The sequence below is a fragment of the Oncorhynchus tshawytscha genome, linkage group LG24 (assembly GCF_018296145.1).
Source record: "Oncorhynchus tshawytscha isolate Ot180627B linkage group LG24, Otsh_v2.0, whole genome shotgun sequence".
In the NCBI taxonomy this organism is placed as follows: Eukaryota; Metazoa; Chordata; class Actinopteri; order Salmoniformes; family Salmonidae; genus Oncorhynchus; species Oncorhynchus tshawytscha.
Genome location: NC_056452.1, coordinates 4,409,648 through 4,434,502, shown reverse-complemented (window position 1 = coordinate 4,434,502; position 24,855 = coordinate 4,409,648). Strand labels below are relative to the sequence as shown.

Genomic DNA, 24,855 nt, shown 5'->3' with positions numbered 1-24,855 from the left:
ATAAAGGGAACACTAAAATAACACATCCTATATCTGAATGAATGAAATATTCTTAGTAAATACTTTATTCTTTACATCCCCCAAAATTATTAATGGAAATCAAATTTATCAACCCATGGAGGTCTGGATTTGGAGTCACACTCAAAATTAAAGTGAAAAACCACACTACAGGCTGATTCAACTTTGACGTAATGTCCTTAAAACAAGTTAAAAAAAACAAGTCTCATGCTACCACTAGAGTGAAACCACCGCCAGCATTCAAAAGTGACCAAAACATCAGCCAGGAAGCATAGGAACTGAGAAGTGGTCTGTGGTCACCACCTGCAGAACCATTCCTTTATTGGGTGTGTCTTGCTAATTGCCTATAATTCCACCTGTTGTCTATTCCATTTGCACAACAGCATGTGAAATTTATTGTCAATCAGTGTTCTTTCCTAAGTGGGCAGTTTGATTTCACAGAAGTGTGATTGACTTGGAGTTACATTGTGTTGTTTAAGTGTTCCCTTTATTTTTTTGAGCAGTATATATATATATATATATATATATGTACTGTGTGTATGTACGTATATACACACAGTTTTTTCACCCAAATATACACTACCGTTCAAAAGTTCGGGTCACTTAGAAATATTTGTCCATTAAAATAACATCAAATTGATCAGAAATACAGTGTAGACATTGTTAATGTTGTAAATGACTATATACAGTATATCACAAAAGTGAGTACACCCCTCATATTTTTATATATTTATATATATAGAGTATATCTTTTCATGTGACCACACTGAAGAAATTACACTTTGCTACAATGTAAAGTAGTGAGTGTACAGCTTGTATAACAGTGTAAATTTGCTCTCCCCTCAAAATAACTCAACACACAGCCATTAATGTCTAAACCGCTGGCAACAAAAGTGAGTACACCCCTAAGTGAAAATGTCCAAATTGGTCCCAAAGTGTCAATATTTTGTGTGGCCACCATCATTTTCCAGCACTGCCTTAACCCTCTTGAGCATGGAGTTCACCAGAGCTTCACAGGTTGCCCCTGGAGTCCTCTTCCTCTCCTCCATGACGATATCACGGAGCTGGTGGATGTTAGAGACCTTGCACTCCTCCACCTTCCGTTTGAGGATGCCCTACATATGCTCAATAGGGTTTAGGTCTGGAGACATGCTTGGCCAGTCCATCACCTTTACCCTCAGCCTCTTTAGCAAGGCAGTGGTCGTCTTGGAGGTGTGTTTGGGGTCGTTATCATGTTGGAATACTGCATGTTAGAATAGTTGTGCATCATCTTTAGAAGAGGCTTCCTTCTGGGACGACAGCCTGCAGACCAATTTGATGCAGTGTACGGCGTATGGTCTGAGCACTGACAGGCTGACCCCCCCACCCCTTCAACCTCTGCAGCAATGCTGGCAGCACTCAAACGTCTATTTCCCAAAGACAACCTCTGGATATGACGCTGAGCACGTGCACTCAACTTCTTTGGTCGACCATGGCGAGGCCTGTTCTGAGTGGAACCTGTCCAGTTAAACCGCTGTATTGTCTTGGCCACCGTGCTGCAGCTCAGTTTCAGAGTCTTGGCAATCTTCTTATAGCCCAGGCCATCTTTATGTAGAGCAACAATTCTGTTTTTCAGATCCTCAGAGAGTTCTTTGCCATGAGGTGCCATGTTGAACTTCCAGTGACAAGTCAGTATGAGGGAGTGTGAGAGCGATGACACCAAATGTAACTTCTTGACGCACCCATCCCATTAGCGGGATCATTTTCATCAACACCCGCTGAATTGCAGTGCGCCAAATTCAATTTAAATTACTAAAAATATTTAATTTTCATGAAATCACAAGTGCAATATAGCAAAACACAGCTTAGCTTGTTGTTAATCCACCTGGCGTGTCAGATTTCAATACAGCTTTTCGGCGAAAGCATAACAAGCGTTTATGTAAGAACATCTCTCTCAGTAGACAAAATATTACAAACACCTAGCAGCCAAGTAGATTGGTCACGAAAGTCAGAAAAGCAATAGATTAAATCGCTTACTTTTGATGATCTTCGGATGTTTGCACTCACGAGAATCCCAGTTACACAATAAATGTTCCTTTTGTTCCATAAAGATTATTTTTATATCCAAAATACCTCCATTTGTTTGGGGCGTTATGTTCAGAAATCAACAGGCTCGAGCGGTCACGACATCGCAGACGAAAATTCCAAATAGTATCCGTAATGTTCACAGAAACATGTCAAACGTTTTTTATAATCAATCCTCAGGTTGTTTTTAAAATATATAATCAATAATATATCAACTGGGACAGTCGCTTTTTCAATAGGAGAGGGAGAGACAATGGCTGCCCCACTCTGTTACGCAAGCAAAACTCTGCGAACACCCAGCTATCCACTGACGCGATGTTATCTTTCTCGCTCATTTTTCAAAATAAAAGCCTGAAACTATGTCTAAAGACTGTTGACACCTTGAGGAAGCCATAGGAAAAGGAATCTGGTTGATATCCCTTTACATGGAGGCAAGGCATCCAATGGAACAGAGAGCTTTCAGGAAAAACAGCACTTCCTGGTTTGATTTTTCTCAGGTTTTTGCCTGCAATATAAGTTCTGTTATACTCACAGACAATATTTTGACAGTTTTGGAAACTTTAGAGTGTTTTCTATCCTAATCTGACAATTATATGCATATTCCAGTTTCTGGGCCTGAGAAATAGGCAGTTTCAAATGGGTATGTTTTTTAGGCAAAAATGAAAATCCTGCCCCCTAAACTCAATAAATACACACCTGCTCCCCATTCACACCTGAGACCTTGTAACACTAACGAGTCACATGACACCGGGGAGGGAAAATGGCTAATTGGGCCCAATTTGGACATTTTCACTTAGGGGTGTACTCACTTTTGTTGCCAGCGGTTTAGACATTAATGGCTGTGTGTTGAATTATTTTGAGGGGACAGCAAATGTACACTGTTATACAACTTTACATTGTAGCAAAGTGTCATTTCTTCAGTGTTGTCACAGGAAAATATATACTCAAATATTTACAAAATGTGAGGGGTGTACTCACTTTTGTGATATACTGTGTATATATATATATACACACACAGTACCAGTCAAACGTTTGGACACACCTTCTCATTTAAGGGTTTTTCTTTATTTTTACTATTTTCTACATTGGAGACACCTACTACCATACCCCGTTCAAAGGTACTTACAGTTTCTTTCTTGCCCATTCACCCTCTGAATGGCACACATACACAATCCATGTCTCAAGGTTTAAAAATCCTTCTTTAACCTGTCTCCTCCCCTTCATCTACACTGATTAAATTGGATTTAACAAGTGACATCAATAAGGGATCATAGCTTTCACCTGGATTTACCTGGTCAGTTTATGTAATTGAAATAGCAGGTGTTCTAAATGTTTTGTATACTAAGTGTAGGTGGACGCACATGCCATTTCGGCATCTTTGGAAAAAAATATTTTTGCCTGTTTGTTCACATGCATATCTGCCTTCTCATTGGCAAGAATGGTCCCACCTGATCTGCCTCCTTCCGTCTGCCTCCCATTTTTGAGGACATGTATTTCCATTGGTAAAGCGGTCACTCGACTACGTTATCAATATAATACATCGTCTTTGTTTTATACCTTTTATCTGTCCAACATGAATTAGAGTCCCACATGAAACACCGGCCAACACTTTGGTTCCATCCCAGTTATATTAGTCTGGGGTTTGAATTACAAGGTTGCCCGAGGTAGGGATGCAGGACAAATTGGTCCAGTACAAGATAAATGAGGCACACAAACAGAAGTAGGCTAGGCTAGGCTCAAATCAAACACACATTGTGGTATATATGCAGTAGCTCTTTTACTTATGGTTAAAAAAAAATCCAATACACTACTGCCTTTCTGGTTCCCTTATGGAAAATATGCTGCAGTATCATTTACACATTTAAAATAGCATTAAGAAAAAAGGTTTTGGGTACTGGTCTTGATACTTTAAAAAACCTACAACTACTACCAGGTAGCTTCCTCGCACAGGTAGCCTGGTGTGAAGTTTAAAATTTGCTATGGCGGATTTGATTGAATCCCGGCCTTCTGTAGGTATCAACTCCAAATAAAAGTTCAACTAAGTTTCTCATTCCACATAGTTTTAATTCATTAAAGGGTTAAAATGTCTTTGCAAAAGGGATTACTTTTCTTATACACAGTGCTAACACAGCAAAGTCCCACAACGATAAAAAAAAACACACAGGGGTCATGTGACAAATGTGAAATGAAAAATAGATAAATAAATTACAGTTCATTAAAGAGAGAAGCAACAGTGAGGTCTAGAGAAAAATAAGTATACGGTTTAGTCATAAAATCAACAATATGTTACAATGTTTGATTTATGTTTATGAATGATTGATTGAGTGCTACGTAATATTTGGTCACGCTCAGTTGGTCATTGATCCATTGCTCTTGATTATATTGTTGCTTTTGTAGTTTTAGTTAGTCCGGGATTCAATCCGATCATGTTTTGTCAACAATGCACCTTTTAAAGGCAATGTTTCCGCTTTCAGGGAGACCGCTTTCACTCTGCATATGTCTGCTCAATCGGAAATTACCTTTAAATGGTGCATTGTCGTCAAAGCAAGATCGGATTGAATCCCGGCTTTAGTGGTTATTCATTGGCTCTTCTTGATTGTCATTTGCTAAGGTCTTTGCTTTTGATTGGTTGCTAACCTGAACATCAACTCTTATTGCATGGTGGCTGATGATACTTGATTGTCATTGGCTGATGAATATGTAAACTGATGGCACTATCATTGAAATCTTTGTTACAAAATCTGAGGATGATTGTTGTTCTAAAATGTGCTGCATTCTTCCTTCCATAAATTTGATATTCTCTATAACTGTATTGTTATACATCAATACTGTGGCCAAGGGTCAACTCCATTTCATTTCCAGTCAATTCAGGAAGTACACTGTAATTCCAATTCTGATTCTCTTCATTGCTTTTGAAATTAGGAACATTTGGAATTTGAATTTGGTTTACTTTCTGAATTGGCTGTAAATGAAATGGAATAGACTCCAACCCTTACTTGGGCCTCCATTAGAATTGAATTGTTTCGCAACATTTGCTTCACCACAAAATATTATGTTTGGCAGATTGCTGATAGGAGAGATAGGCTTTAAACATGTTTGTAAAAGGTGAATGTTTTAATATAATCGAGTCAAAAAATGTATCTTCACAGTATATTCAGCCTCTCACCACTGATGCTTACGGAACAACTAGCCACACCATATCAATGAGCTTTTATGCTTCCCGTTGTAAAAAAAAAAGTATTTTGGCAGCACATTTGTAAACATTTAATGCATATTGGGATCTTTCTCAAGCCAAACCAACTCAAAGAAGCCTGTCTCTTATCTAGTGTCCTTGTTTTATCCTCCCTTTTCATAGTATGCCTTTGTTTTTTGTCCCCTCAGTCGTTTCTCGTTCCCTCTCTCTCACTGTAGTCTGGCCCAGTACTGGCCCATGCTCTGCTCGTTCCCAGGAAGCTGCACCGGTACCGAAACCCCGGGAGAAATGAGCCCTGGGAGATGGGGGGGGCAAGGAGAGAGAAAGCAAGGGGACAGGAAGAAGGAAAGAGAGAGGAGGAGGAAGGAGAGAAAGACGGGCAGAGGAGAGAGTGAAAGAAAAAATATAGGAGGTGGAGTACAAAAGACAGTGTGTTTTCATAAAAGTTGAATTTCATAAAAGTTGTTGAGTGCAGACAATGATAAGATTTGAAGCGTTTTACCAATAAAAGTAAAGCGAAGAGAATATAATTTTATTGCCGACTGTGCTGCCTTCCTGTTAGAAGGTAACAGATTATTTTATTACCGTGGTTAAGATGGATTTTCATTGTGTTCCATGGTGTTTATTGCCCCCTAGTGGAGCTTTGTAGTACTTAAAGACTGTACGGAAACAGGAAGTAGAGCATTTGTTCTGCACGCATAGAAGCAGCTGAAAACAACGCTACGGTGCAGGTCTTTCAGTGCAGTTATTTATTGTCACGCTTCAGCCTCGGAAAATATTTGTTTGTAAGTTCGATTCAAGAATATTGCTAATGATGATTATCATGTTATTGATTAAATTGCTTACTTATCAATGTTAGTTGGTTGCATTTACTCACACAAATTGCCGTGCCTTTCATGTATGCATCATGTAAACGAATTGTAAAACATACAATACTGAAGTTTTGTTACTATTTCTAGTGTAAAATGTTTTGTTATTGTACAGAGGTGGTTGCACACTATTAGAGTAATGAAAGGAGTTAGCCAATTACCATATGAGTAACAATTAGCTATATGGTTTGGCATCATGCCAGATACATGGCACCTAGGCATGTGCTTTGTATTTATGCAACTTCAACTTGAAATGTATAATGTACAGCTACAGTATGTCGATATGAATTGAATACTAAAGTATATTATTTTCTGTATTTTGCAGTTTCACAACATAAACATTTTCAATATATTTATTCAAGAAAATTCACGCCTTGGGAGTTTTATTGAGGACTTAGTTGTTAGCTATCTGTCTAGTTTTGCATGAGAACGCAATTTCAAGGGCAGAATACTGACCAACCGACTCACACACACAAACACGCACACAGTGTAAAACTCACCAGTGTTTGTGGTAGCAGAGGACGGTGGAGGCATATGGGATGGGTACTCTGAAGAGTCAAATTTCTGCGGGGTGGAAGGGGATGGGGGTAACATGCAAGAGTAAGAGTTGGCAGACTGGGATGACACTTTCTACTGACAGACAGGGAATCACAGACACAGTGAATCAAAGACATAGTGAATCACACACACACACACATACAGTGAATGAAAAGACAATAACATGAGCAACAAAGGAAGGATGAGGCACAATAGAAAAGTGAATAGAAAGGAAGAATAGAAATTAGATTTTAGATTTGTGTATGCAAAATGACATTTTGGGGTACATAGAGCCAGAATGGACACTATTGGGATGTGGTCTATTATCACAAAGGTACAGGTCGGCAGGCAGGCTCAAGGTCAGGACAGGCAAGGGTCAAAACCAGGAGGGCGAGAGAAAGAGAGACTGAAAAAAGCAGGAGCTGAGACACAAAACGCTGGTTGACTTGAACAAACAAGACAAACTGGCAACAGACAAACAGAGAACACATGTATAAATACACAGGGGATAATGGGGAAGATGGGCGACACCTGGAGGGGGGTGGAGACACACAAAGACAGGTGAAACAGATCAGGGTGTGACAGTTACACCCCCCCCCTCCCTCTAGAAGAGCCACCTGGCTTCCTAACTGGGCGCATATCTGGTTGACCGGAGACAAAAAGGCTGGGAGACATGGGTTTGACTCTGGACACATGAAAGGTGGGATGTATACGAAGGGTATGGGGTAACAGAAGACAAACAGGAGAGGGATCTTGGAGATGAGGAACGGGCCGATAAACCAGGGGGAGAGTTTGCGGGATTCCACCCGGAGGGGCAGATCCCAGGTGGAGAGACATACCTTCTGCCCGAGACGATACCGGGGAGCCGGGGTCCGATGGCGATCCGCTTGTCATCAATACCTGGAGGTGGTCTTGAGGAGGGCCGGCCGGGCTCTCCTCCAGGTATGACAACAGCGGCGGACAAACATCTGGGCAGAAGGTAATGCCAACCTCTTCTTCCCTCTCAGGGAAGAGCGAGGGCTGATACCCCGATGAACACTCAAATGGTGATAGGCCCGTGGCAGAGCAGGGAAGCGTGTTGTGGGTGTATACCACCCACACCAGCTGCTGGCTCCAGGTGGTGGGGTTGGTGGAGACCAGGCAGTGCAGGGTGGTCTCGAGGTCCTGGTTGGCTTGCTCCGACTGGCCGTTAGACTGGGGGTGGAACCCGGAGGACAGACTGGCCAACGACCCAATGAGGGTGCAGAATGCCTTCCAGAATCGGGACGAGAACTGAGGGCCGCAGTCGGAGACCATGTCCACGGGCAGTCCATGGATCCAGAAGATGTGCTGCACCATGAGCTGGACCGTCTCCAAGGTAGAGGGTAAATTGGGTATAGGAATGGGTGGCCATGGAAGAATTATCCACCACAGTCAGGATGGCGGTATTGCCATCAGACGGGGGAGACCCATGACAAAGTCCAGGAAGATGTGGGACCAGGGGCGAGGAGGGATGGGCAGAGGTTGGAGGAGGCCAGCCGGAGCTTGTCGAGGGGTCTTGTTCCGTGCACAGACTGTGCAGGCGACGACAAAGGCGGCGACATCTGAAACCATGGTAGGCCACCAAAAGTGCTGTCGCACGAAGGCCAGGATCCGCTGGGAGCCCGACTGTCAGGCAAGCCTGGAGGAATGGGCCCACTCCAGGACCGCGGAATGGACAGCGTCAGGCACAAACATCCGGTTATCTGGGTCCCCCCCAGGGTAGGGCTTGGACCACTGCTCCTCCTGGACCTGTTTCCCGATACCCCAGCTGAGTGCCGTCGCCTGGCACAAGGTGGGAAAGATGGTCTCGGGCTGTGGGGTGGTAGCCCGAGAAGAGAAAGGGCATCTCCCCGGCCGGTATGAGAGGGAAAAGTTGAACCGGGTAAACAGCAGGGCCCATCTCGCATGCCTGGAGTTGAGGCGCTTGACGGTGCAGAGATACTCCAGGTTTTTGTGGTCGGTCCACACAATGAACGGATTTTCAGCCCCTTCGAGCCAATATCTCCATTCTTCCAATGCCATCTTCACCGTGAGAAGGTCCCAATTCCCCACATCATAATTCCTCTCCGTGGGGCGGTGATGCAATGGGAGAAGAGGGCGCAGGGATGCAGCTTAAGATCCAGGGAAGAACATTGGGACAGAATAGCCAGGGTCCTGTAACCGCGGATAAAGCGGAGATAAAAGTTGGCTAACCCCAGGAAGCGTTGCAGCTGCACCCTGGATGTAGGCTGAGGCCAATCCACCACCATCAGCTTCTCGGGATCCATCTTGACGCTCCCAGTAGAGATGATGTAGCCCAGAAAGGGAATGGTGGAGTAATGGAACTTGCACTTTTCCGCCTTAACAAACAACTGATTCTCCATAAGGCACTTGAGAACCTACCGGCTCTCATCGGCCCCAGAGTCAATGAGGACCCAGAGAGATTTGGACTGGTTTCCCCACAGCAGAATGACATGAAAAGGGATGCTAGTAAAGGAAGCAGAAAAGTTCCCCACATGGCCCCCCAGAGGACTCGCTCCTACCGGTGAGCCTGGTCTTTTACAGGGCACGAGGACACAAAATGACCAAAAGGGGGGCCATATGACACAGGGGATATTGGGGAAGATGGGCAACACCTGGAGGCGGGTGGAGACAATCACAAAGACCGGTGAAACAGATCAGGGTGTGACAGAATCAATTTCAATAGCTGGTGAAGTTTTAAAGCCTTAGGTTTCCAGCCTTTATAGATGGTGTCTAGTTACACTATTTATGAAAATAAAATTATATAGTAATATTGGGCCTACTGTAATATGTATTGGTTAGTGGCTGCTGAGGGTTGTCAATGTCGGGTGCATCAACAAATGGTCCAATTTCTAAATTGCTGGATTTTTTTCTAATCACCAATTGCATAATTCCTATTAAATTTGTCAACTAGCCAATGAACTAATGGCTACAATATTATTAAAAGTAACATATTTAATTTAATAACTTCTACGGTTAGCAAGCATAATTTTAAGATCATGATAGTCAGCGCCTATTGTGGCCAGGAGGGGCATCAGTTTCAGCGATGTCAGGTGCATCCCAACCTGGGATCCATGAGCACAGAGGGGCGGCACTGTGAACATCCGTCTCCCAGGAAAGGCGTGAGTACTCCATCATCATCGTTTTCCTGGAGGTTTACCAGGATCTCCGGGAGGTTTTCTCTAAGACCCAAGCCCGCTGTCCCCCTCCTCATCACTCCTGGGACTGTGCCATCGACCTGCTAGAAGGCTCTATGCCTCCGTGTGTACCCTCTGTCGGTGATTGAGACTGAGGCCATGGAGGAGTGTGTCCAGGAGGCTCTCCAACAGGGTTTTGTCCACTCATCCACCTCTCCTGCATCGGCAGGCTTGTTCTTTGTGACCAAGAAGGATGGGGGTCTGCATCCCTGCAACGAATACAGAGGTCTCAGAAGTGGGCGTGGGAGCCCAACGCCAAGGTAACCCATAGAAATTGTATCCATGTGCATACTTCTCAAAGAAACTGTCTCCTGCAGAGAGAAACTCTGACATCAGCTCCTGGCGGTGAAGTTGGCATTAGAGGAGTGGAGACACTGGCTGAAGAGCGCCAAGGAGCCATTCCTCATCCTCACCGACCATCAGAACCTCGAGTACATATGGATGGTGAGGCGGATGAACCGCGCCAAGCAATGTGCGCCCTTTTCTTCACTAGATTCAACTTCCCCCTGTCATATCGCCCAGGTTCTAAGAACATCAAAGCCGATGCCCTGTCCTGTCTCCACGATACGGGAGAGGTTCCGATCCTAAGTGCGCCCATTATTCCGCCCTCTTGAATCGTTGCTCCCGTGCTTTGGGATGTATACGTGGACATCTGTCAAGCTCTGGAGAGGGAACCTGTGCCTGCTACCTGCCCTCGGGGGCGCACCTACGTCCCTTCGGGGGTAAGGGATCGGCTGTTGACCTGGGCACATAAAACCTTCCCCGCTGGACACCCAGGTATCACCATTCAATCTCTCTCGGCTTAGTACTGGGGGCCCACTATGTCAACTCCTGCTCCGTATATGCCCAAACCAAATCTCCCTGGCACGCTCCAGCAGGTAAACTACTTCCCCTTCCTGTGCCTCAGCTGCCTTGGCCCCATCTGTCCATAGACATCCTCACTGATCTCCCCCTTTCTGATGGTTTTACCACTATTATGGTAAAAGACAGATTCTTTAAATCCTGCCATTTTATCCCTTTCTCTGGTCCACCTACCGCTCTCCAGGCCACTGAGGCACTATTGCAGCGGGTTTTTCAGCACGATGGCCTTCCGGAGGACATAGTGTTTCCGAACATGGAGAAGCAGGGGCTCACGGTCAGGCTCACAGGCCTCAGTCCAACAGGCAGGTAGAGAGGATCAACCAGGAGCTAGGGAGGTTCCTTGGGAGTCACTGTAAGGACTGACAGGGGGAGTGGGCCCGATTCACTCGATGGGCAGAGTACGCCCAGAACTCACTTCGTCATTCCTCGCCCGGGGTGACTCCCTTCCAATGTATTCTGGGATAGCAGCCGCCCCTGGCTCCGTGGACTCCGAGTCAGACTGAGGCCCCTGTAGTGGACGATTGGTTCCGGCACGCAGAGAAGGTGTGGAACGCCACCACATTGAGGCTCCCATGTTCCATCCCGACGTCGTGGGGGTCGGTTCCAGGAACTGGTGTACAGGGAAGGGTACGGTCCTGAGGAACGCTGTTGGGTCCCGGTGGCCATAATCCTGGACCTCAACATCGTCAGTGATTTCCATCTCAGCCACCCAGACCGGCCCACTCCTAGCTCCTTGGGCGTCCTGCGGCCTGGGCCGCGTGTCGGGAGGGAGGGTACTGTGACACCTACTCCCGCTCAACTGCTCTGGCGCTCGACATCGCCGGTCCTGGCAACCATCATTATGCACACCTGCTCCCTATCATTAAGCACACCTGGACATCATTATTTTCTTGATTACTCTCCCTTTATTTAACCCCCATGTAGCCATCAGTCACTAGGTAGTACTGTTTTAATTCATGTTCTGTACACTGTGCATTTCATTTATCTCAATTTATCATTATTAAATTCACCTTCTGCATCTCCTTCCTGACAACCAGTGTATACTTAACATATGCTGAGTATTGCTATACAACAAACTATTAAAGATGGCAACTATAAAACTAATACGGTACCAGATTTGGATCTCTTGAACTTTCCCTAAAAGAAATGTTTAGTTCTGCTATTTGTAACATTTTAGTTTCAATGATGAGTCAGTCTATGTAAATCATTAGATCTGATGGCAAAAATGTACCAAATCCCATGGTTTTTAAGATGTTTGATAGGCATTTTCAATGTGAACGTTCCAACTTATTTCAAATACTCCCATACAACAAGATACAGACTATAAAAGGTGTGAAAAACATAAAGATTTTTTGGGGGAGAGTCTATCATATATACACTATATATACAAAAGTACGTGGACAGCCCTTCAAATTAGTGGATTTGGCTATTTCAGCCACATCCGTTGCTGACAGGTGTATAAAATCTAGCACACAGCCATGCAATCTCCATAGACAAACATTGGCAGTAGAATGGCCTTACTGAAGAGATCAGTGACTTTCAACAGGCACCGTCATAGGATGCCACCAGTTTGTTAAATTTCTGCCCTGCTAGAGCTGCCCTTGTCAGCTGTAAGTACTGTCAGGGGCGCCGCCAGGGATGTTGGGACCCATGAAAAGATATCAAATTGGGCCCCACCACCACAGGCAACACCAACCCTGCGCAACTGCTGTAACCACACAGCTCCAGAACACCATCGACCAATTCAAAGCTTTAAATAACTCTACCTTTGCAGACTTGCAACTCTCTTGTAGTCCAATATTTACTGTACGATATTTACTGACAGTGAGCTGTGAAAATATAACACTGTGCAGACATGCATGCAACATTCTGCATACAGTGGAATTCACTATTTGATGCAAGACTGATACCCTCTATAAGAAATGTGCTAAAGGCAATGTTTTATAGTCTAAATGTAATTTCAAAGTAAAATTCAAGACAGAGGCTCTCTGGATGTTTACGTTTTGCAAACCCCATGACCTCCTCTGTTTGCCAAAAAGAGTTGTATTAGTACATTGTAAATAAAATATTATATTAATGATGATAGGTTAATAATTTAATATTGAAAAAATGTACCTAATGTTCTAATATTTGTTTAGGGCCCCTGTCAGTCACAGGCCCTTAGAACCCCCCCTCCCCCATACGGCGCCCCTGAGTGCTGTTATTGTGAACTGGAAACATCTAGGGGCGGAGTGAGAAGTGGTACAAGCTCACAGAAGCTCACAGAACCAGACCACCAAGTGCTGAAGCGCATAGTGCATACAAATCGTCTGTCCTCAGTTGCAACACTCACTACCGAGTTCCTAACTGCCTCTTGAAGCAATGTCAGCACAAGAACTGTTTGTCAGGGGAGCTTCATGAAATGGGTTTCCATGGAGAAGCAGCCGCACACCAGCCTAAGATCACCTTGCGCAATTCCAAGAGTCAGCTGGAGTGATGTAATGCTCGCTGCATTGGACTCTGGAGCAGTGAAAACGTGCTCTCTGGAGTGATGAATCACGCTTCACCATCTGGCAGTTTGATGGACAAATCTGGGTTTGGCGGATGCAAGGAGAACGCTACCTGCCCCAATGCATAGTGCTAACTATAAAGTTTGGTGGATGAGGAATAATGGTCTAGGGCTGTTTTTCATGGTTCGGGCTAGGCCCCTTAGTTCCAGCATACAATGACATTCTAGACAATTCTGTGCTTCCAACTTTGTGGCGACAGGAAGGCCCTTTCCTGTTTCAGCATAACAATGCCCCTGTGCACAAAGCCAGGTCCATATAGAAATGGTTTGTCGAGATCGTTGTGGAAGAACTTGACTGGCCTGCACAGAGCCCTGACCTCAATCCCATCGAACACCTTTGGGATGAATTGGAACTAGCAAGGCCTAATCGCCCAACATCAGTGCCCGCCCTCACTAATGCTCTTGTGGCTGAATGGAAGTCCCCGCAGCAATGTTCCAACATCTAGTGGAAAGCCTTCCCAGCAGATTGGAGGCTGGTATAGCAGCAAAGGGGGACCAACTCCATATTAACCTGTCTAGGACTGGGGAACCCCGTTTCCGCTAGCGGAACCCCTCGCCAACAGCCAATGAAATTGCAGGGCGCCAAATACAAATCAACAGAAATCTCATAAATCATAATTCTGAAACATACAAGTATTATACAGCATTTTAAAGATATAATTCTTGTTAATCCAGACACACTGTCTGATTTCAAAAATGCTTTTACAGCGAATGCTCCACAAAGGATTATGTTAGGTCACCACCAAGTCACAGAAAAACCCAGACATTTTCTCCAGCCAGAGAGGAGTCACAAAAAGCATAAATAGAGATAAATGAATCACTAACCTTTGATGATCTTCATCAGATGACACTCATAGGACTTCATGTTACACAATACATGTATGTTTTGTTCGATAAAGTGCATATTTATATCCAGAAATCTCATTTTACATTGGTGTGTTATATTCAGTAGTTCAAAAACATGCTGTGATTTTGCAGAGCCACATCTATTCACAGAAATACTCATTATAAATGTTGATTCAAGTGTTATGCATGGAACTTTAGATACACTTCTCCTTAAATAATGCCCATGATTTTGAAATGAGATGTTCAACGAGCAGGTATCCACGTACTTTTGGTCAAGTAGTGTACATTTGATCAGGGGTTTGTGGAAAACAATTTAATGCCATCAAACCTTTGCCACCCCAAAGTGGACAAATTGTTCCGCTGGCCCAAGGACTAAAGACAGTAGAGCAATTGTATGCTGGCCCCTCATTGATGGTGGCCAATAATGATGGCACTGTAGGCCTATATTGTTTTATCAGTAACATCTTACTTGAAAGGGGTATTTACAACACCTTTATGAAACCAGTCATCCAACATTGATACCTTGAATGTAAATCATCCAAAAACACCAATTCCTTTGGCATCATCCTCCTGGGACCCATACAATTCTCAGGTTGTCAGTTTAACATCCCTCCCCCTTTCCCTTTTTCTGTAAAAACCCAGAACTTCATGGGCCAGACAGAGGTTAATCCTAGTCCTGAATTTAGGGCGTTGTTACACAAACAAAATATATGAAGTAAGATCTGCCACTATTCTTAGCTATTCCCTAAGAAGCATATTTAATGATGCCTCTCTGCTGGGTTGTTGAGACAAATACAATGCCACACTAGCTACAAATTAAGCTTTTGAGGAAACAAACTCCTCCCAGGTTAGTCAATAGGTTCTAATTATGTGAATGATGAATGGCCAACCTGGACTCCAGTGGAGAGGACAGACAGAGAGCTGTAGCTGGGCAGGGTAGATACCCTCTGAATCAGCATAGACCCTAATGAGACAGACATACCCAAACACATTAAGTACACAGTCCTGATTGTCACAGTTGGTAAGAACATAGCGACGTCCCGGTTGTGGGTTCATTTCCTACAGGGACCATGATACACACACAAAAATGTTTGAACTCACTTTACTGCAAGTTAGTTTGGTATCTGCTAAACAGCACATACAGTTATATTAGGTGAATGTGATAGGGGTAATGAGATAGACAGAGCTATTGCCCCCTATTTAGTAATCTAGTACATCATACTGAAAAGGTGAGTTCTGTGGGATTTTATTATTTTGACTACCACTAATTATAATTCATGATGCATATTTTGGTCCAGGACTTATTCACTAAGGGCTGGTTTCCCAGACAGAGTCAAGTCTCCCAAGTCCACTAGTTTAGTCCCACTAGGGGGTGCCCCAGCCTAGTACTGGACGAAAAAGCACTTTCATTGGCGATTGCAGGACTTAATCTCTGTTAGGGAAACCGGCACAAAAAAGTCTGTTGACAGTGCTTGATAAAAATTACTTGACATATTGGTTTAGAAAGAATTCACCTGGACAATTGCTGCAAAGTAGAAGACAAGAATGTAGTTAGTAAGTACCACTGTCCCCTTTGTTTTCTGACTTTGAATTTAAGTATAATTGGATAAATGAACATAGAGACACTGTCAACGATATCACACACACAAGTCATCACAAACCTGAACTGCTGCCATGTTGATGGTGATAGACAGAGGTGTTGAAGGAAGTGCTTCGGGGGGCGTGAGCCTGGGAACAGGAAGTCCCACCCCATGACCTCCTCTGGTTGCGAAGCTTTTCCTCTCTCCTCGACTTGGCTCTTCGGTCAATCATACAGATGTGTCAATGAACGCTGTCATGTTGCTGATCTCAGTGATGCCAAGTGTCCCCATAGCAGAAGTGTTCTGCTATGGGGACAGCCAAAGAACCCTTTTGGAACCCAAAATGTAGAATTGGTTCCAGGTAGCATAGCCGTGGGAAGTAGGGGTGTAGAGGCTGTTGCACCACCCCCTGATGAATCACAATTAAAAGATAAATAATAAAAAATAATAAAAAATGTTGCACCAGGCCTTTATTACTCCTGTGTTAAAGGAGTGGAGAAAAAGTATTGTCAGCAGAGTGGGGAAAATGCAGGGCTGTATTCCAAAACAAAAGATGTACAAGTGTACTTGCTCTAATTCCTCAACAGCACAGCTAGGTGAGCTCAAAAAAGCACCTTATAGTTGAAGACTCTTCTTTGAGTCATAAAAGTGCATTGAAATTACTTAGGAACAGTCCACACTATGGAGAGGTGTGTGGCTACTTGCAGACACCAGTCAGACCTCTCACTCAAACAAACCAACCTTGTAGATTTTTGTCTTATGTTGCACCTAACCCACATTTTCCAAGAATATTGTTATCATGTTTCTGAATGATGCCAGAGTATTTTAAGATGTTGTTATCAACAAATGTGGCGAAAAGAACAGTAAATGTAAAATGCTCATAAAATAAAAAAGTGTAAAGTTTGGATTCAGTCTTGTGTCAGGTGAACTGCTGTGTCCTCACCTTTAGTCTAATAATTTTCCCATAATTTCCTAACTGTTCCCTTTTAATTGCAACCTTAATTATGAATCTGCTTTCCATATTTCTTCTGAAACGTTTCCATTTAGCCCTATCCATATAGGCCAATTCCCACGAGTGTAAAGGGTTAGTACAATGTAGACAGTAAGAGGGATAGACAGTAAGAGGGACAAAAATACCTGTATCCGTGCCTCTGGAAGGTCAATCTTGTTGGCTAATCGCTCTCGCGCAAAGACGTCTGGGTAATGTGTTCTTTCGAACTCTGAGGAACGCATGAACCACAACTGTCAGTTAAACACATAAAACACTGATCAACTTACTGTAACAATGGAAACATCAGCACTGGTTCATGGAAACAGGACATATAATAATAATACAAATAATTAAAGCTGCAAGAAACAATGCCGGGGTTCAAGCTGTGAGCCCACTTTGCTGCCATTAGGACAATTTGAAACATTTCCCTAGGATGTGCTACACTATACAGTATCAGTCAAAAGTTTGGACACACCTATTCATTCAAGTTTAAAAAAAATGTATGTTGACTATTTTCTACATGGTAGAGTAATAGTGAAGACATAAAACCTATGATGAAATAACACATATGGAATCATGTAGTGACCAAAAAAAGTGTTAAACAAATCCAAATATATTTTAGATTCTTCAAAGTAGCCATCCTTTGCCTTAACAGCTTTGCACACTCTTGGCATTCTCTCAACCAGCTTCACCTGGAATGCTTTTCCAACAGTCTTGAAGGAGTTCCCACATATGCTGAGCACTTGTTGGCTGCTTTTCCTTCACTCTGCGGTCCAACTCACCCCAAACCATCTCAAATGGGTTGAGGGCAGGTGATTGTGGAGGCTAGGTCATCTGATGCAGCACTCCAGCAAACAAATGATAAAACAAATGATAGTTCCACTTATTGCAAACCAGATGGGATGGTTTTTAAAATTTATTTCACCTTTATTTAATCAGGTAGGCCCGTTGAGAACAAGTTCTCATTTACAAGTGTGACCAAGATAAAGCAAAGCAGTGCGATAAAAACAACACAGAGTTACACATGGGATAAACAAACGTACAGTCAATAACACAATAGAAAAGGTCTATGTACAGTGTATGCAAATGTAGTAAGATTAGGGAGGTAAGGCAATAAATAGGACATAGAGTCGAAATAATTAGAATTTAGCATTAACACTGGAGTGATAGATGTGCAGATGATGGTGTGCAAGTAGAGATAATTACATCATCCCCATAACAGTATGGGGATGAGGTAATTGGGCGTGCTATTTACAGATGGGGCGTGTACAGGTACAGTAAACTGCTCTGACAGCTGATGCTTTAAGTTAGAGAGGGAGATATAAGTCTCCAGCTTCAGTGATTTTTGCAATTCGTTCCAGTCATTGGCAACAGAGAATTGGAAGGAAAGGCGGCCAAAGTAGGTGTTGGCTTTGGAGATGACCAGTGAAATATAGCTGCTGGAGCGTGTGCTACGGGTAGCTGTTGCTATGGTGACCAGTGAGCTGAGATAAGGCAGAGCTTTACCTAGCAAAGACTTATAGATGACCTGGAGCCAGTGGGTTTGGCGACGAATAGGTAGCAAGGGCCAGCCAACGAGAGCATACAGGTCACAGTGGTGGGTAGTATGTGGGGCTTTGGTGACAAAACGGATGGCACTGTGATGGACTGCATCCAATTTGCTGAACAGAGTGTTGGAGGCTATTTTGTAAATGACATCGCCGAAGTGGAGGACCGGTAGGATAGTCAGTTTTACAGGCGTATGTTTGGCAGCATGAGTGAAGGAGGCTTTGTTGTGAAATAGGAAGCCGATTCTATATGTAATTTTGGATTGGAGATGCTTAATGTGAGTCTGGAAGGAGAGTTTACTGTCTAACCACACACCTAGGTATTTGTAGTTGTCCACATATTCTAAGTCAGAACCATCCAGAGTAGTGATGCTAGTCGGGCGAGCAGATAGCAATCGGTTGAAGAGCATGCATTTAGTTTTACTAGCATTTAAGAGCAGTTGGAGACCACGGAAGGAGTGTTGTATGGCATTGAAGCTTGTTTGGAGGTTAGTTAACATAGTGTCCAAAGAAGGGCCAGATGTATATAGAAGGGTGTCGTCTGCGTAGGGGTGGATCAGAGAATCAGCAGCAGGAAGAGCAACATCATTCATATATACAGAGAAGAGTCGGCCCGAAAATTTAACCCTGTGGCACCCCAATAGAGACAGCCAGAGGTCCGGACAACAAGCCCTCCAATTTGACACACTGAACTCTATCTGAGAAGTAGTTGGTGAACCAGGCAAGGCAGTCATTTGAGAAAAGCTATTGAGTCTGCCGATAAGAATGCTGTGATTGGCAGAGTCAAAGGCCTTGGCCAGGTCGATGAATACGGCTGCACAGTACTGTCTTTTATCGATGGCGGTTATGATATCATTTAGGACCTTGAGCGTGGCTGAGGTGCACCCATGACGAGCTCGGAAACCAAATTGCATAGCGGAAAAGGTATGGTGGGATTCAAAATGGTCGGTTATCTGTTTGTTAACTTGGATTTCTAAGATTTTAGAAAGGCAGGGCAGGATGGATAATAGGTCTATAACAGTTTGGGTCTAGAGTGTCTCCCCCTTTGAAGAGAGGGATGACCGCGGCAGCTTTCCAATCTTTGGGGATCTCAGACGATAAGAAAGAGAAGTTTAACAGGTTAGTAATAGGAGTTGCAACAATTTTGGCTGATCATTTTAGAAAGAGAGGGTCCAGATTGTCTCGCCCAGCTGATTTGTAGGGATCCAGATTTTGCAGCTCTTTCAGAACATCAGCTGTCTGGATATGGGTGAAGGAGAAGTGGGGGGGGCTTGGGAATGTTCCTGCGGGAGGTGCAGAGCTGTTGGCCGGGGTAGGGGTAGCCAGGTGGAAAGCATGGCCAGCCGTAGAGAAATGCTTATTGAAATTCTCATTTATTAAGGATTGAGGATTTATCGGCGGTGACAGTGCAGTGGGCAGCTGGGATGAGGTGCTCTTATTCTCCATGGACTTTACAGATTCCCAGAACTTTTTGGAGTTTGTGCTGCAGGATGCAAATTTCTGTTTGTAAAAGCTAGCCTTTGCTTTCCTAACTGCCTGTGTATATTGGTTCCTAGCTTCCCTGAAAAGTTGCATATCGTGGGGGCTATTTGATGCTAATGCCGTATGCCACAGGATTTTTTGTGCTGGTCAAGGGCAGTCAGATCTAAAGTTAACCAATGGCTATATCTTTTCCTGGTTCAACATTTTTAGAATGGGGCATGCTTATTTAAGATTGTGAGGAAAGCACTTTCAAAGAATTACCAGGCATCTTCTACTGATAGAATGAAGTCAATATCCTTCCAGGATACCCGGTTCAGGGTGATTAGAAAGGCCTGCTCGCTGAAGTGTTTTAGGGAGCGTTTGACAGTGATGAGGGGTGGTCGTTTGACTGCAGACCCATAACGGACGCAAGCAATGAGGCAGTGATCGCTGAGATCCTGGTTGAAGACAGCAGAGGTGTATTTGGGATGACATCTATGCCTGTGTTTACGGATTTGGGGTTGTACCTGGTAGGTTCATTGATAATTTGTGTGAGATTGAGGAAATCAAGCTTAGATCGAGCTCTGAAGCAAGCTTCCAGAAAATTGGAATGGAAATGGCGCCACACCAAACTGGAATTCTTCCGACTAGCTTGGAAAGACAGTACCGTGCAGTACCGAAGAGCCCTTACTGCTGCTCGATCATCCTATTTTTCTAACTTAATTGAGGAAAATAAGAACAATCCGAAATTCCTTTTTGATACTGTCGCAAAGCTAACTAAAAAGCAGCTTTCCCCAAGAGAGGATGGCTTTCACTTTAGCAGTGATAAATTCATGAACTTCTTTGAGGAAAAGATCAACTTACTGCCTTCCTGAAGACAAACAATGTATACGAAATGCTTCAGTCTGGTTTTAGACCCCATCATAGCACTGAGACTGCACTTGTGAAGGTGGTAAATGACCTTTTAATGGCATCAGACCAAGGCTCTGCATCTGTCCTCATGCTCCTAGACCTTAGTGCTGCTTTTGATACCATCGATCACCACATTCTTTTGGAGAGATTGGAAACCCAAATTGGTCTACACAGACAAGTTCTGGCATGGTTTAGATCTTATCTGTCGGAAAGATATCAGTTTGTCTCTGTGAATGGTTTATCCTCTGACAAATCAACTGTAAATTTCGGTGTTCTTCAAGGTTCCATTTTAGGACCACTATTGTTTTCACTATATATTTTACCTCTTGGGCTGTCATTCGAAAACATAATGTTAACTTTCACTGCTATGCGGATGACACACAGCTGTACATTTCAATGAAACATGGTGAAGCCCCAAAATTGCCCTCGCTAGAAGCATGTGTTTCAGACATAAGGAAGTGGATGGCTGCAAATGTTCTACTTTTCAACTCAACAAAACAGAGATGCTTGTTCTAGGTCCCAAGAAACAAAGAGATCTTCTGTTGAATCTGACAATTAATCTTAATGGTTGTACAGTCGTCTCAAATAAAACTGTGAAGGACCTCGGCGTTACTCTGGACCCTGATCCCTCTTTTGAAGAACATATCAAGACCATTTCAAGGACCGCTTTTTTCTATCTACGTAACATTGCAAAAATCAGAAACTTTCTGTCCAAAAATGATGCAGAAAAATTAATCCATGCTTTTGTCACTTCTAGGTTAGACTACTGCAATGCTCTACTTCCCGGCTACCCGGATAAAGCACTAAATAAACTTCAGTTAGTGCTAAATACGGCTGACTAGAACCAAAAAATTTGATCATATTACTCCAGTGCTAGCCTCCCTACACTGGCTTCCTGTCAAAGCAAGGGCTGATTTCAAGGTTTTTACTGCTAACCTACAAAGCATTACATGGGCTTGCTCCTACCTATCTCTCTGATTTGGTCCTGCCGTAAATACCTACACGTACGCTACGGTCACAAGACGCAGGCCTCCTAATTGTCCCTAGAATTTCTAAGCAAACAGCTGGAGGCAGGGCTTTCTCCTATAGAGCTCCATTTTTATGGAACGGTCTGCCTACCCATGTCAGAGACACAAACTCGGTCTCAACCTTTAAGTCCTTACTGAAGACTCATCTCTTCAGTGGGTCATATGATTGAGTGTAGTCTGGCCCAGGAGTGGGAAGGTGAACGGAAAGGCTCTGGAGCAACGAACCGCCCTTGCTGTCTCTGCCTGGCCGGTTCCCCTCTTTCCACTGGGATTCTCTGCCTCTAACCCTATTACAGGGGCTGAGTCACTGGCTTTACTGGGGCTCTCTCATACCGTCCCTGGAGGGGGTGCATCACCTGAGTGGGTTGATTCACTGATGTGGTCATCCTGTCTGGGTTGGCGCCCCCCATTGGGTGGGGCCGTGGCGGAGATCTTTGTGGGCTATACTCAGCCTTGTTTCAGGATGGTAAGTTGGTGGTTGAAGATATCCCTCTAGTGGTGTGGGGGCTGTGCTTTGGCAAAGTGGGTGGGGTTATATCCTTCCTGTTTGGCCCTGTCCGGGGGTGTCCTCGGATGGGGCCACAGTGTCTCCAGTATTTATGCTGCAGTAGATTATGTGTCGGGGGGCTAGGGTCAGTTTGTTATATCTGGAGTACTTCTCCTGTCCTATTCGGTGTCCTGTGTGAATTTAAGTGTGCTCTCTCTAATTCTCTCTTTCTCTCTTTCCCTCTCTCGGAGGACCTGAGCCCTAGGACCATGCCTCAGGACTTCTCCACCTGACATGATGACTCCTTGCTGTCCCCTGTCCACCTGGCCGTGCTGCTGCTCCAGTTTCAACTGTTCTGCCTTATTATTATTCGACCATGCTGGTCATTTATGAACATTTGAACATCTTGGCCATGTTCTGTTATAATCTCCACCCGGCACAGCCAGAAGAGGACTGGCCACCCCACATAGCCTGGTTCCTCTCTAGGTTTCTTCCTAGGTTTTGGCCTTTCTAGGGAGTTTTTCCTAGCCACCATGCTTCTACACCTGCATTGCTTGCTGTTTGGGGTTTTAGGCTGGGTTTCTGTACAGAACTTTGAGATATCAGCTGATGTACGAAGGGCTATATAAATAAATTTGATTTGATTTGATTTGATTGTAGGATGGCCAGGGTGTTAAGCATGTCCCAGTTTAGGTCACCCAACAGCACGAGCTCTGAAGATAGATTGGGGTCAATCAATTCACATATGGTGTCCAGGGCACAGCTGGGGGTAGACGGTGGTCTATAGTAAGTGGCAACGGTGAGAGACTTGTTTCTGGAAAGGTGGATTTTTAAAAGTAGAAGCTCAAATTGTTTGGGCACAGACCTGGATAGTAAGACAGAACTCTGAGTTAAGAAGTAACATACCGGACTAGGTGACCCTGTGCTGCAGCCAAGGTCTGAGTAAACAGCAACCCAAAAACGCAACATGAGGTTGAAGAAGACAAAGGAACCTTTTAACAACCTATGCTACTGATGAGTAGCTGTGTCTGAGAGGGTGAATTCAAGCAGGACCACCAGGTTATTCTCTCCAAGGAATCGTGTGTCTACACAACTTTCATTCCCACGCTGGAGCCCTGAGCTACACGGCTGGCTGCCTCAGAAGACCGCTTTTCAGAACAAGGGTGAGGAAACAGACCTCTAAGAGAAAGGACACTGACATTGTGAGGACAAACAGAGTTTACACCCGGTAACCGAAGACATGCTGTCATCAGAGAAGCCGGTACCAGGTGCACGAAGAGACACCCCATCGGAGACCTTCAACACGTAATTACATAATTATATTCTGACCCATAAGAGCGACAGTTCGGGGCAAAGTTAGGGTTAAAATACGCATAGTTGACAAATGCACCCAAGTGTGCTTTTCTCTCTTACACTCAATCTCTCTCTTTCTCTTTTTAATCCCCATTTTGTGTAACACGTGTCATATTGTGTTGGCCCGCCAGGGACCTGTTAAATGGAACTAAGTCCTAATCAATAGCCTAGACTGTGTGTTTGTGTATCTTATATTATAATTGTATCTTGTTAGTAAATAAATAATCAACTCAATTGGTGTGGTACGGACTTATTTGGTGAGACTCGGGTTTGTGCAGATTCCCGGATTATGCGACGTTCAGAATGAGACTGTAGAAGAAATAGATTAATTAGCGACTGTTGTAAAATCGCTATTCTGATATTCTTTGAGTTCATTTTGGAAATTGAAACTCAATAAAGCTAAAACGTTCCCATGGTGCCCCTGGTTAAATTAGTTAATAATTACCTGATTCATTTAGTCATGTAATTATAAACCGTTTATCATTCGATGAGCAGCAGTCATCACATTAATCAATACAACGTTACAATATATATATTTAGATATATATTTTAATTGCTCAGAGAACTTGGTCCGTGGGCCCCAGTTGGGGAACCCTGTCCTAGAGTGACTGAATTTTTTCAGATTCACTGTATAGCCCATTTTACAGACCCTGGCATGTCAGAATATTCTGATTTATGCACAGATCCAAGTACCAAATCCATGAACTGAGGCCTCTGACCGAGGCAGGAAAAGGACTGCCACCATAGTGACTGACTCTGTGACGCTCTGTCTCCAGCAAGGCACTCTGTGATTGGCCGAAGCTCAATCAAGAAACTGATTGGCTGAAGCTCAAGCATGGTGAATTGTGATTGGCTGAAACCTGTCTGACCTTTCTCCAGTGCCTCAATCTGCTCTTGAGTGAAGCTGGTCCTGTTCTTCTGTAGCTTCCTCTTCAGCTGCAGCCTCAGCTGTGACTCCTCGCCCTCGTCCCTCTCGACCGGCCCTCCTCCTACTCCTCCTCTTCCTCCTCCTCCACCACCACCACCTTCGTCCCCCAGGACTCCGTCTGTGTCCGATAGAGAGCCCTCGGGCACTGACAGAGAGAGGCGATGGACAAACATTAAAATGTCAGCCGAATTACATTGACACATTGTTATTCTGGGTCGGGGTCAATTCAAATTAATTTCAGTCAATACAGGAAGTGAACTGAAATTCCAATTTTTCTCATTACTTTAAAACGAAAAAAAAAAGTGTAATTCAGTTTTCTTCCTACTTCCTAATATTTACAAACAATAAACAGACAGTTTTCAGACTGTGAGAGAGAGTCGGTTAAGAATTCTAAGGCAATGACCATGAAAATGA

The 24,855-nt window shown here is 44.0% G+C and overlaps 1 pseudogene; it reads right to left on the bottom strand.

Annotated features, from left to right (window-relative positions):
• Positions 1-5,333: 5,333 nt before the first annotated feature.
• On the bottom strand, positions 5,334-24,640 carry LOC112223272 (annotated as a pseudogene).
• Between the last annotated feature and the right edge of the window lie 215 nt (positions 24,641-24,855).